This window comes from Schistocerca serialis, chromosome 4 (genome assembly GCF_023864345.2).
Source record: "Schistocerca serialis cubense isolate TAMUIC-IGC-003099 chromosome 4, iqSchSeri2.2, whole genome shotgun sequence".
In the NCBI taxonomy this organism is placed as follows: domain Eukaryota; kingdom Metazoa; phylum Arthropoda; class Insecta; order Orthoptera; family Acrididae; genus Schistocerca; species Schistocerca serialis.
The window spans coordinates 479,571,493-479,586,020 of NC_064641.1; positions in this window are offsets into that span (position 1 = coordinate 479,571,493).

The following is a 14,528-nucleotide window of genomic DNA, read 5'->3' on the forward strand; positions in this document are numbered from 1 at the left end:
CTACTTATACCTCCCGAGGAGATCACGAATGTAAAATTAGAGAGATTAGAGCGCGCACGGAGGCTTTCAGACAGTCGTTCTTCCCGCGAACCATACGCGACTGGAACAGGAAAGGGTGGTAATGACAGTGGCACGTAAAGTGCCCTCCGCCACACACCGTTGGGTGGCTTGTGGAGTATCAATGTAAATGTAGATGTAGATTCGTAATCGCAGCATCGATTCCGAACCAAGTACAGTGCTGACGAGCAAGTTGTTTCGTTCGCACTATACCCCAATGTCCTTGGTCAAGAAGCCGTAAAACAGAGGACTGTAACGAACGTGGGACCACGATTCTGGACTGATCATTATCAGAACGCAACAACAAAACACTACGTCGTACAAAAAGTCTCTCCTTGTGAGCAAAAAATCGGCGAACCAACGGATCCTCGATCCGAGACTTTGACAAAGGCCATTGCGTAACAACAAAACGCAAAACGGTAGCAAGGACAGGGTCAGGAGCTGTGGCTGGAGCTACACGACGAAAATCAATCGGAAACGATTCGACCACTTCATCTGTTTCCGAATCAATGAACATGCAAGCAAGTTTGGAAGAATCGAATGCTTTATCCTCAGCAACAGGCAAACGGGACAACGCATCGGCGTTTCCGTGCTTAGCAGTGGACCGATACAAGATATCGTAGCGGTACTGCGAGAGGAAAATAGACCAGCGAATGAATTTCTGCGCTGTACGCGAAGGTACAGGCTTGTTCGGATGAAAAAGCGATGTCAAAGGTTTGTGGTCTGTGATGATGGTAAAGTGACGACCATACAAGAAATCATGGAACTTAGTAACACCAAACACGAGAGCCAAAGCTTCTTTCTCTATCTGTGAATAATTTCTTTGCGCAGTTGAGAGCAATTTGGACGCCAAGGCAATAGGGCGATCATGCGAGCCAACTTCGTGCGCAAGCACAGCACCGATCCCGAAGCCCTATGCATCTACCATCAACAAAAGGGGTTTCTGGGGATCGAATGGCGTAAGGCAAGTATTTGAAAGCAACGCCGATTGCAACTGGCGAAAGGCGCGGTCGCATTCCGTCGTCCAGAGAAACGGAACACCTGTGCGGCGTAAGCAATGAAGCGGAGCTGAAATGGAAGAGGCATTGCGCACATTCACTCACACCTTGTGATGCTAAATCGTTTAATGTGCTTGCGACCTCATCACGCAATGCGTGAGGAACATTGCGCGCTCGGAAAAATTTCGGTTGCGCGTTTACTTTCAGTTCCAAGTGTGCTTCATAGTTCTTAGCGCAACCAAGGCCCGGTGCAAAAATGTCTGCAAATTCTTCACACAGACGAGAAACACTGCCGGCCGCGGTGGTCTAGCGGTTCTGGCGCTGCAGTCCGGAACCGCGGGACTGCTACAGTCGCAGGTTCGAATCCTGCCTCGGGCATGGGTGTGTGTGATGTCCTTAGGTTAGTTAGGTTTAAGTAGTTCAAAGTTCTAGGGGACTTATGACCTAAGATGTTGAGTCCCATAGTGCTCAGAGCCATTTGAACCATTTTTGAGAAACACTGTCTGAAGGCACAATCTGATTCACTGATAGGACCTGATTTACAATAGACATGTTAAACAACTGAAATAAATCTAAACCAAACAAGTTCACTGCAGTAGAAGAACAAAGAACGTAAAATGACACAAGTTTTGTTTGTCCCTTGTATGTTGCAAGAAGAGTGCACCGTCCTAACACAGGGATCTGCTGTCCAGAATAACTTTTTAACTGAACATTTGCGGCACGCAACGGAAGTTTGCCCAGTTGTGTGTACGTGTCGTTATTGAGCAATGAAACTGCAGCTCCGGTATCGAGCTGGAATGGTATGACCGTGCCATTGAAGTCCAAATCTACAAAAAGTTTATTGTCCCGCTGACGACAAGAGCGACTGTCTCGTGCAATTTGAACAGATACTGGTACAGAATCGCTTGTTAATTGACGCGATTTCCGGCGACCTCGACGCACACTTTTTGTGGGACGAACACAGTCACTGTTAGAAAAAGTGGCACTGGACGAAGTGGAATTAACTACATGAATGTCCATGGGCGAAGGTCCACGAGCCTGAGTGTCCTTGGTTCGACTCTGGCGTGAAGCAAAGGGCCTGGAATTGTTGTGATTGTCTGATCTGAGCTTTTTCTGGCAAACACTTTGAACATGTCCTTTCTTATTACAGAAAAAGCAAATAGCTTGGCGTGACGGGCAATGTTCACGCGAATGTCTAGTAGCACACCGCGGGCATGATTTCATTGCATTTGTACGCTGGCGCGGCACACCTGGTTTAGAGCATGGCGGCAGCTGTCTGGACGTGCGCGAGGGCAGTTTACCGGGCTGCGCAGCGCGCCCGGCGGACCGGTTAATGTTACACACGGCTGGCGAAGTTTCAAATGATTCCTGAGCAAAGTCAAGCGTGTCTTGTCTATCCAATATGTCTATCACTTGTTGAAGGGAGGGATGAACTAGTTTCAAAATCTGTTCCCGTATGCGAACATCAGAATCGTGCTGTGCTATTGCATCACGTACCATTGTATCTGAATAAGGAAGGCCACAGTCACATTCAAACGCACAATCCCTAGTAAGGCCTTGCAAAGTTGCAACCCACTCCCGATTAGTTTGACCAGCCGTACGTTTCGTACGAAAGAATGTATACCTCGTTGCAACTACATTAACTGTTTCTTTGAAATAGGCGTCCAATGCCGACAAAATTTCTTCGTAGGACAGAGTTGCTACGTCGCGTCGGGGAAACAATTTCACTATCACACGGTACGTTTGCACGCCGACACAAGACAATAAGTGAGGCTGCCGCTCGTTACCTTGAATTCTGTAAGCAGCGAGATGAAATCCAAACTGGCGTGACCATTCCGTCCAGGATTCTAGCGCCGCATCAAATTTGCGAAACTGCTGTGCAACTGCGATTTGTGGCTGCGGTAGCAGTGAAGCGGCGGCTGCCGCATCGGTTTGAATGGCACGTTGACCCTGGACAAGCTGTCCAAGGGCATCCAATAACGCCTGCGTCTGCTGATTCTGCAAGCGATAAAATTCGGACAGTACATCTGGCGAAGCCATGACACAAGTAAATGTAAGTAATTAGAAAGAACACGTTTCCCTCGTCGTCAATGATGTGTTGGCAAATGTGCCAACACCTTGTAGATAGAGGAGGCCGAAATGCATGCTATCTAACGCAGACGGGCGTGAATTCTGGAACAGGATAAGTAGTGAATGGTAGCAAGAAAAGTACGTAGCTGCTATACTTAACTTTTATATCGTCCTTTGGTTTACAACATTCTTGATGAGACATTTCATACGATAACTATCAAACTATGTAAGGCTAATGGCGCCTTGCTAGGTCGTAGCCATGGACTTAGCTGAAGGCTATTCTAACTGTCTCTCGGCAAATGAGAGAAAGGCTTCGTCAGTGTAGTCGCTAGCAAAGTCGTCGTACAACTGGGGCGAGTGCTATTCCGTATCTCGAGACCTGCCTTGTGGTGGCGCTCAGTCTGCGATCTCACAGTGGCGACACGCGGGTCCGACATGTACTAAATGGACCGCGGCCGATTTAAGCTACCACCTAGCAAGTGTGGTGTCTGGCGGTGACACCACAGATAGTGGCTTACCGAGATTGTGGATTATCATACAGAGAAATCGCTAGTCGTGTTGGACGAAACCAAACAACTGTAATGCGGATATGTGACCGTTGGATGCAGGAGGGTACGACGGGCCAACGTGGTCGATCGCATTCACCTCGGTGCACCACTGCACGTGCTGATAGGCAAATTGTGCGCATGGCAGTGACGGATCGCTCAGTGACATCCCGAACCATAGCACAGCACATTGCGTCTGTAACGCATCACCCAGTGACTGCGCGTACCATTCGACGCCGTTTACAGCAGAGTGGTCTGTCCGCAAGACGTCCATTGCTTCGTCTACCATTGACGCAGAACCACAGACGTCTCCGTCGCCAATGGTGTGATGACAGACGGATGTGGACGGCAGAATGGAAAGACGTTGTCTTTACCGACGAGGCACACTTCTGTCTGCAGCACCACGATGGTCGGATTCGAGTGTGGAGACACCGTGGAGAGAGGATGCTGGACAGCTGCATTATGCACCACCACACTGGTCTTGCACCGGGTATTATGGTATGGAGCGGTATTGGATATTACTCTCGCACGCCTCTAGTATTCATTGCCGGTACTTTAAATAGCCGGAGCTACATATCCGAGGTGCTGGAACCAGTTGTCCTTCCTTACCTTCAGGGCTCGGCCACATCCATATTTCAACAGGATAATGCGCGACCACACGTGGCACGCATTGTCCAAAGGTTCTTCGTCAATAACCAGATTGAAGTGCTTCCCTGGCCGGCTCGCTCTCCGGATCTTTCGCCGATAGAAAACATGTGGTCCATGGTTGCTCAATGAGTGACCCAGATTACATCCCCAGCTTCCACACCAGATGATCTTTGGCAACGTGTGGAAGCTGCTTGGGCTGCTGTACCCCAGGAACACATCCAACGTCTCTTTGACTCAATGCCGAGACGTGTGGCAGCGGTGATCTCCAACAATGGCGGCTACTCTGGCTACTGAATCTGGCAGGAACCACATGTCACAGACGTCTGTAAACGTAATCAATTGATACTTGGTCAACATGTTATCTACAAAATAAATTTTGTTGTGCTACCTCTTGTCTTTCTTGGTGTTGCATTTACGGTGGCCAGCCGTGTATGTTATTTCTCGAAATGCGATTGTTTGTCCACGGTAAAAGTGTCACATGTGTAATTGTTGACAAGGTATCATTTGTGTAGCAAATGGAGTTTGATCTTAAGATACGACAGTTTCCACACGCGAATGGCTCGTGGAAAGAATGATTGTACTTATTGTATAGGGCTTAATTACGAGTCACTTTCTGAATGAAAAACTCCGTGCAATTTGGACGCCTTTTCCACATTCTACTAGGTGAATACTATGTTGAAACCACCATCCCGTGACTAAAACACTTCGAAGACATTTTCAGACTTTCACGAGTGGTAACACTTGATGCAGACCGGTGGACCGCACAGATTCCTTTCCAAAGGAGGGAGGCATACGAAGGGTGTAGAGCCACTCTCTATACTAACAAATTTAGATTAATATGACGACCCAGAGAAGACACAGAGTAAGACCAATAAATGAGAAAGAACAGGATCTGCAATTTTGAAGCTTAGAGATGGAGTGACATTTAAACAACCTTGATTACGAGTTCAAAAAATTGCCACTTGCATTAAAGACTGTGTGGTCGTTGCTGGAACTTCAACGAAATCGTCAAAGCACTTGATAGCTATTAGCGAAACTGGGCTGAACATCAAGCCCATGTTCGGTACGGATAACGAAGTGACAGTAAAACGGTCATATCTTTTTTGGACCCAACTCCACTTTAATAAAACACATCTACATCCACACAGCCACTTTACCACGCCACCCACTGTTCTTAAACGCAAGAAATCCGCCACATCGTGGTCCTGATTCCTTTGGTGTCGTTAACGGATAAATTGAAAGTAGTGCACTTGCATGTCGTAGTTGATGTACACTGTCAAGTCGAACTGTAATGATTGTCTCCACTTTCGCAGCGACCAACAACCAATAGTGTCACCTGTACTTGGTCTCTATGGTGCCATTTAGCGGGAAGAATACCTATTTCTTGAAAGAAAGGACAGGGATTCACTGTACGTCCTCTGCGTTTCATGTTACTTACATCTTTCGTATAACATTTCCAAACGAGCGCTGGAACCAAACTCTCTTTAAGGGGAGCTGGTGGTGCCTATGCTGCCCATGTTAAAATCACTAAGTTTGAGGAACATTTATGAATAAACTACCAAATAGAAAAATTTGAATTTTTTTACTTATAGAGCGGTTTAGTATTGCAGTTATGACAGAGGGATTTAGGATTATCTTTTCTTGTTTCCTTCCAATTATTTTTTTTATTAATGACCCAAATTTTTTACAAATAATTGCTTTATAATTAAACTGAAATGAAACTACTGAACATATTGCCAAATGGCTGTGTTACAACGTACGTTTGACCACTAGGAGTGCCGTATAAAAATTTCATCTCTCTAGCTTGAGTGGATTTTGAGAAAATGTTCCTTATATTCGAAAAATTCTAATTTATGGGAAATGGCTACCAAAGTTTCTCAATACATTCCTGCACTATAGGGTGGATTATCAGGGTCTTCTTCTTCATCCTCCAAAAGCTTCCTCTTCTGTCTTCTTTTCTGGCCTGTTGTTCCATCATACTTCATATGCCTATCTCTTCTTTCTGCTCCTCTTATCCTTTCTCTGTCAATATTTCTTAGTGCTCGTATAGTGTTCACCCCAGCTGTAAATCCTAATGCCTTCAGAACTTCACACTTCACACTGATCCCTTGGTTGTAGGTTGCTATTGCATCATAAATGCCAAAGTGCAGTGTTTTTATGCTTACAAACACCCTTTTAGGAATCACTTTCCAAATCAAATTGTTTATGCTCTCATTAGGATTCTGCGTCTTTCTGTGTAGACATTTGTGTAACAATTCTGGCTGTGCTAAGTCACGAAAAATTAGTTTTATTGCATTTATCACAGCTGCTGGCAAACCATGTTTGTGATCATAGTCCTTTTTTGTATTATATTTGCACCAGGAATCTTTTGGGTAAAGGCTGTGTTGAGGGTATTCATTGGAAGAGGCAGTATGAAGGAACAATGCCCACACTGCTTTTCGCATGTCACTAGCATTACTAGTATTTTGCCTTATAACATACCCATAGTATCTCTGTAGACGTTCAATCACCTCATCAGAAAGCCTGCCTCTCCCTCCTATTGTCTTTCCATCACTAAGCTTACTTTAACCAAAGTTTGCTTGAGCCTTCCAAGCCGTGCACCCATACGCTTTTGCACATGCCCAATGCATTCCAACTTTTCAACTACAAATTCATTTCCATATGGTTTCAGTTCTTCTATAGTCTTGAAACCTTTGGAGTCACCGTCCCCAAGGTAGTATTTATACCTACCGTTGTATCTGGGAACTGAACGTTCAAAAATTTGTTTCACTCCATCCACTTCCATTGCTCCACTTGATCCACTAAAATTTGCCTCACAGGTTCCACTGTGCTCTCCTTTGATTTAATTTTTGCACCTACAATGTTTTGATAATATTTCAACATCTATCACTTTTGCACTATCACCACAAGTAGCAGTTACAACCCCATTCAGGGATTTATGACCCCTCTTTTGCCGGAACCATCTAATGCCACTACCAAATCCCTAGAACCATCGTTCATTTCTACAGATTCCTCCACTGCTTCCTTCATGGTTTTCAAAGCCACATCTTCAACAGAGGATCCTACCGGTTCACAGTAGTACCCAAATTTGCTTGGAGGCGATGCCAAGTTCATAATACCACAAAACAGTTTACCAGCAGCAGATCCTTTTCCAATGGATTGAAGACCATACACAAGTCGAACATTCACATCAAACACTCTAGATCGTACATTTTCACCAAAGAGACTGGCATATGAATTGTAGAAAGTCACTTGATACTTGCAACATGCACACATCATCTTCATCTCACAAGCTAAACCAAAGTGCTTTGTTATCTCTAGTCCCACTCCTACACTTGAACATATTTTGCACAGAACACTTTCTTTCAGCATAGAAGATAATAATCCAATAATCAGTACTTCGTTAATATCATCACTGTCACTAACATATTCACGAAATCTGTCACTTCCCCCAGTCAGCTTCTTACTAGAAGATGTCACAGGGCTGTGGCCGGCCATGTGTTGCTTAGCAGAACGCCGCACTGTTTCAGTAATTGTAGTATCGCAACTTGGTATCAGTGTTAATTTTCTTTCTCTACGTTCTTCCGCTTCTTATATACATGGTTACTAAAACGTGGCATCGTAACCAGAACAACGCTTTACACAAGAAGTATAATACTACCAACAACAGGCGCAACACTGAACTAATTCGAAACGGTAAACAGCAAAGAGACGATGTTCCGCGCCCTTGGCGCTTCATTTGTCACAGAAAACAATGTAGCCAACCCTTGCACACTCGCTGTATGCGTAACGTAAGGCGCTGTATGCGTAACAGGCCGAGAAAATCCCAAGCAGTTCGCCATGAAGTCACGAGAGGGTGTTAGATGCATTCAGCAGCCGCCCATTTCCTCTGCAGGCGTGGGGGAAAACGGTAAAAACTCCACTTCTATGGCGAGTAGAACAATAATTCAAAGTTTACATTAAAGAGGAATGTTCCAATTAATTTTCGGTAGCAAAAAAAAATCGTAATTTTTTGGATTTGATCACCTCCGGCTCCCTTTGTGATTTATTAAAAAATTAGCTGAAAACAGTTTCTTTCCCCTTTCTACTCGCCATTATTCGTGTGCAAGAACCCACTCTGCCTAAAGCATTGATTTACATCTTGAATTGTCATCATAAACATGTATAATTTTGCTAATAAATGCTGTTTCTTTGGTCGAAGGTCAAAACGTGGTATTTGTGAGCGAATATTTAAATACAGTGTTGACTGGAATATTCTCATCGACATTCTGAAGGTAGCATTGGTTGAACACTGGGAGGAAAGGCTATTTACAACTTGTAGAGAACGCTGGCGGTAGTTATAAAAGCCGAGGGCAATGAAAGGGAAGCAGTGGTTGGAAAGTACGCTGAGCAAGCAGTAAAAGAAATCAAAGAAAAATTTGGAGAGGGAATTAAAGTTCAGGAAAAGGAATTATAACTTTGAGGTTACCCGATGACATTATAGTTCTTTCAGACACAGCATAGGACTTGGAAGTGCAGCTGAACGGAATGGACAGTGTGTTTAAAGGAGGATATAAGATGAACATCAACAAAATCAAAGCAAGTTGATGAAATGTAGTCGAATTAAACCAGGTGATGCTGAGGTAGTTAGATCAGAAAATGAGACCCTTAAGTAGAAGATGAGTTTTACTATTTGGGCAGAATAATAACTGATAATATTTGAAGCAGAGAAGATATAAAATGTAGACTGCCAATGGAAAGAGAAGCCTTTCTGAAGGAGAGAAATTGGTTGGCATCGAATATAGAAATGTGTTAGGAACTTTTGTCTGGAGGTATTTGTCTGTAGTACAGCCATGTGTGGAAGTGAAACATGGATGATAAATAGTTTGGACAAGAAGAGGACTGAAGCTTTTGAAATGTGATGCTGCAGAAGAATTCTCAAGATAAGATGGGTAGATCACGTAACTAATGAGAAGGTTCTGAACAGAATAGGGGAGCCAAGAAATTTGTGTCATAACTTGACTAAAAAAGGTGTATTGGTTGATAGGACACTTTCTGAGACATCAAGGGACCACCAGTTTAGTACTGGAGGGAAGTGTGGCGGTAAAATTCGTAGAGGGAAACCAAGAGATGAATACAGCAAGCAGATTGAGAAGGATGTAGATTGCAGTAGTTATTCGGAAATGGAGAAGCTTGCAGGGGATAGAATTGATAGCTGCATCAAACCAGTCTTCGCACTGAAAATTACAGAAACACACCTTAAAGTTGGGCAAAATCCCACATAACCACAAACTTTGTAGTTCCCAGAGGATTCGTTAGTACGTTGATGAGGAGTGGAAGTTCTCGTGAAATGCGGTCCCAATACACATTTCAAACTTTAACATCGCCTTTCAGTCCCAATCTAAGCGGCTCCCATTCTGTTGGACTATTGTATGAGTTGAGGACAACCCTTGATATTATTTTTTTTATCTTCACAAATGTTCCGCAGAGCCCTCGCATTTTTCTGTCTCCCTTGTGGGCGGGAGACGGACAGCGAAGATCGTGTTATAGCGGTCTGCGATGAGGACACTGACCCTCTACTATTGAGCCCACAGGTGAGCAACGCCAAAGAGCGTGAAGAATATAATGTTCGGGCTTAGGAGCAGCCAAGTCCTACATATAATAGTCACTAACCACCACGTCACATTGCAGATGACCGTGAGAAGTTTTGCATTTTCCAAAGTTGTCACAATTAATGGTAGCTATAAGCAAGTCCTCAGTTGCAACATATCTTTACTTCGTGTCAAAATAAACGTACAAATTCATTGTGAGTACGTATAGATAATTGATTAATTTTTCAAAGTTATCGCAGAAGTATGACACTGTTAGGTCGCTCAGTCCTTTACACTTCACTATAGTCGGTATGTATGCTGGTTGATGATCGTATCCCATAAGAGACAACGAGTACTGTGATGTGAAGCATGGAATAGCAACGCAAATCGCGGAAAATAAACATATTAACAAAAGAGTCGATTCTCCAAACCGCCTAGTGCCTACTGATAGTTTACAAACAGTACTTCGATACAAAACTCAGGTAAAACACTTAGTTTTTGAGTGCAATCACCTATCAACACATTCAAGTGCAACCCACCATCGAGCCCCCTCTCACCCCTCCCGCGTCTACTTCCACACGCTTCTTAGGAGTTACTGCACCAGAAAAAGTGTTAATTCTGAACCAATAATGCCCTGCATAATATATTCAATTTTACTGGATAATGAAGTGATTACGATATTCACATAAGATTACTCCAGCAAGGGTCACTACCTGAATAATGTAGGTGAATCAAATTTAAAAAGTTTAAATTATTCAGACAGAAAAGAATTCTAAAATGTATATTTTGACATAATGTGCTTACGGTCGGAAACTAATATTTCGAGGTTGTACTAGAGTGACCGGGGCCTTCGTACCACAGCGCTAACATTTTACTGTACAGGAAAAGATATGCAAGATACATGTCTTACAAAATTAAAAAACAATATCTAAAGGCAGATTTGCAGGGCCTCTCAGTCCTATGGTAGAATATAAATCGTGTGATTTTTTTATCAGTGTTCCACCCCTTAATGTGAGTTTCCCACATTTGCATTTACATAAACCTCAATATTTCTGGTATTGTAACTGGCAAAGGCCGCTTTTGGACTAGCGATATTTGACAAGGGCTCCAATAGCGTTGAAATCTGAGTCTACACCCAGAGTGGACACTACTAATAAAGGTGTACGTTGCGTCATATTCGAATTGCTGATATCTTTTGTCTGAGATTAATCTCCTGGAGCTTACCACGCTAATCTATCCCGTGGGAACCCTTCCATCTCTAAATAACTGGGTTGGCTTGGTTTGTTTGGGGAAGGAGACCAGACAGCAAGGTCATCGGTCTCATCGGATTAGGGAAGGATGGCGAAGGAAGTCGGCCGTGCCCTTTCAAAGGAACCATCCCGGCATTTGCTGGAGCGATTTAGGGAAATCACGGAAAACCTAAATCAGGATGGCCGGACGCGGGATTGAACCGTCGTCCTCCCGAATGCGAGTCCAGTGTCTAACCACTGCGCCACCTCGCTCGGTCTCTAAATAACTGTCGTAACCTTCATCCATGAGAGTCGACTCACTGTACTCAAACTTTGGTCTTCCGCTACAACTGTTTTAGTCAAGTTATCGTACAAATTTCTTCTTTACCCCATTTGTTTCAGTACATTCTTTTGCTATACGATTTACCCACAGAATTTTCAACATTCTTCTGTAGCACCACACTGCAAAAGCGTCTACTCCCTTCTTGACTGACACACCCATCGCTGACATTTCACTTCCGTACAAGGCTACACTATAGACGAATACCATCGGCACATACTTCCTAATATTGAAATTTATGTATGTTAACAAAATTCATACTTAGCATTATTTCTTTCCTTGCTGTTTCCAATATACAACTCATACCCTCTCTATTTTAGCCCCATCAGTTATATTGGAGCTCAAATAGCAAACACAACAATTACACTGCCTGACAAAAAACGTGAAGCATCCAGAAAGGGGGGAAAAAACTAAATGAAACTTCACGGGTTGATAGAGTATGTGTAGTCACTTCAATAATTACGAAATAGAATCAGTTTACAGGAACACGTTGGTACTATACTTCGTATCAGCAAGACTTGACACCCCCTCTTTGCCTGGATGTATGCGAAAGATTGAGTGGGGAATGACCTGCTCGACATTCAGTTTGGTGACCATGTTTAAACAAAATCCGGCAACCATCCTCCCTTCGTGTTTCTACCCCACACATCACTTAGATGTGGTACACACATTTAACATTTGTTTTCGACTCAATTTAGAGATAAATGTTTATTTTATACTGTTAAAACAATATTTTTAATAATTTGCGATACTTCCATCCCCTGCAACGCAGATTAGTACTAGAGAAAAATTCAAAAATTCCTCTTCTGTAGGAAATTTAATGTTGTTTAGTTTTGTATCAGTAAACATTTTCCCTAGAGGCCGCGGTTTTAGAGTAAATAGAGAAAAACACAATAAGTGATCTTTAATCCCACACCAGTGCTCACATCATACCGGTCAGAATTTTTAGTATGTTGTTCACGACACTCGCCCCTAGTACTGTGCAAAAATTTGTGACTTCACGAATTTTTCCCATAATCGTCCTTTGGTGGTCTTCTTTGACTGAGCTAGTAATTCGAAATGCTACCGAGACTTCGTGGAGCACCAGCTAAATAAAGCTAAGTATTTAGACGACCCAATTAGAGAAGAACATTTGCTGGAAGCAGTTATACGTCAATTACATTGGCGAGTTTTGTTTAAACATGGTCACCAAACTGAATGTCGAGCAGGTCATTCCCCACTCAATCTTTCGCATACATCCAGGTATTGGGGAAAAGTGAATAGTCTTTTCGACTATCTTGAACAATTAGGCACTATAGAAACTCAGTCGGAACGGTGGCGTTCTAGGGAATACGTTCCCCAATCTAACAAGGAAATCTGAAAAATAATAACAGTCAAAAAACTAGCACGTTTAGGGCTAATAGTAACGGACAGGGCAGTCGGAGAGACCATATCACGAACAATATAAACATCAATAATCATAGGGAATTCCAAACTATAGCAGTTAGCATTACGATATGGGGAGAAGTATATCGGACGATGTTTCACGAGGGAAGGAACGAGTCCTGAGGCTCATGTAGAACCGATACTGAATGGAACTATGGGCACCATTCCGGTGACCATTATTGTGTAGATCAATACTTGTTACAACAGCACAATATGTATTACGTGTGCCCTACAGTATCTGCAAACGGGGTGAAAATAGTAGGAATTACAGGAACGAGGTAAGCAAATCAGTACCTAGTTGTTGGTGAAAATTTGTCTACAGGAATACGCGGAAATTAGTCTGCAGAAATATGCCTTTGAATACTCAAGGTCTTTTGTTCCAGGGTAAAATGTACCGATAATTACAGGACTCGATTGGTCATCACAACATAAGGTTGTATTCCATTTTGACGGTGATTTACTAACGTTTCCTTACGGAGTAAATAAAACAAGAGCGACATTACATTTTAGTGCAGTTGCTCAGTCTAATGGTAAAGTATCCTTGATTGGTAAAACAGTTATGTACAATGGTATAGAATATTTAATCTGCTACTGTAATACAAAACGTAATGAGAAATAGTAAACACAATTAACAAAGCTCCAGGAATGTCATTACATTACATCTGACCTAACATTATTATTGATTATAAAAACATAGACTTTTTCTTTGAATCCTGAAATGATTAAAGACTTTGAGTGTACACTAACCCATTTGAACAGTTATCAGTAAAACCCTATCCCATACCGATAGCTACAGCAGAAGCAGTAAACGAAGAAATTGGTAGAAAGGTCTCACGGGCAGTGATAGAATCGTCTCCAACCCACTAGTGGTCATCAGAAAACAAGATGAATCGATATAGCTAGTACTGGATGTCAGAACAGTGAACAAAATCACAGAAACAGAGAGGAAGAGTCCTCACATCATTCAAGAGCAACTGTCGAAACTTATGGGAGCGAAATATATAAATACAATGTACAAGGCTTCTGGGTACTGTCAGATTCAGTTACATGTAGATTTCAGGACATATATAGCATTCCATTCTGAAAGTCGTTCTTACTTCTTCAAAATACTACCATTCAGGCTCAGCACCTCAGTATCTGTATGTATTAGGGCTTTGGATAAAGCGAGAGGGGAAGAACTACATGAAAAGTTCTTAGACTATGTGAGTGACATGGTACTCGTTTCGAAAAGCTGGATTCAACATCATCAGACAGATCAACTTCTTACATGATTGTATTCACAAGGGATAACTATTAAGCTTTCAGAATCGCTATTAAATTGTAGTGAAATTACGTTCTTAGGTCACATAGTAAATACAGAAGATATAAAATCAGACCCACTTATATTAAATGCTACAAACAAATCTCCAGAGCCATCTAAAAAAGAAAAATTAAAATTGTACGTTGGAATGACAAGCTATTACAGGATTCCTTCACCACAGGGGTATTGAACACACCTCATGTATTAATGTTACTATAGTGGACAACCACTGGGCAGCAGACATAAGACTGTAAGTCAGAGTTTAATAACCTGAAAACTATTTTAGTGGAGTCACCGCCGCTAGCACATCAAAACTTTAGAGAAAGTTTTCATCTGGTTACCACTA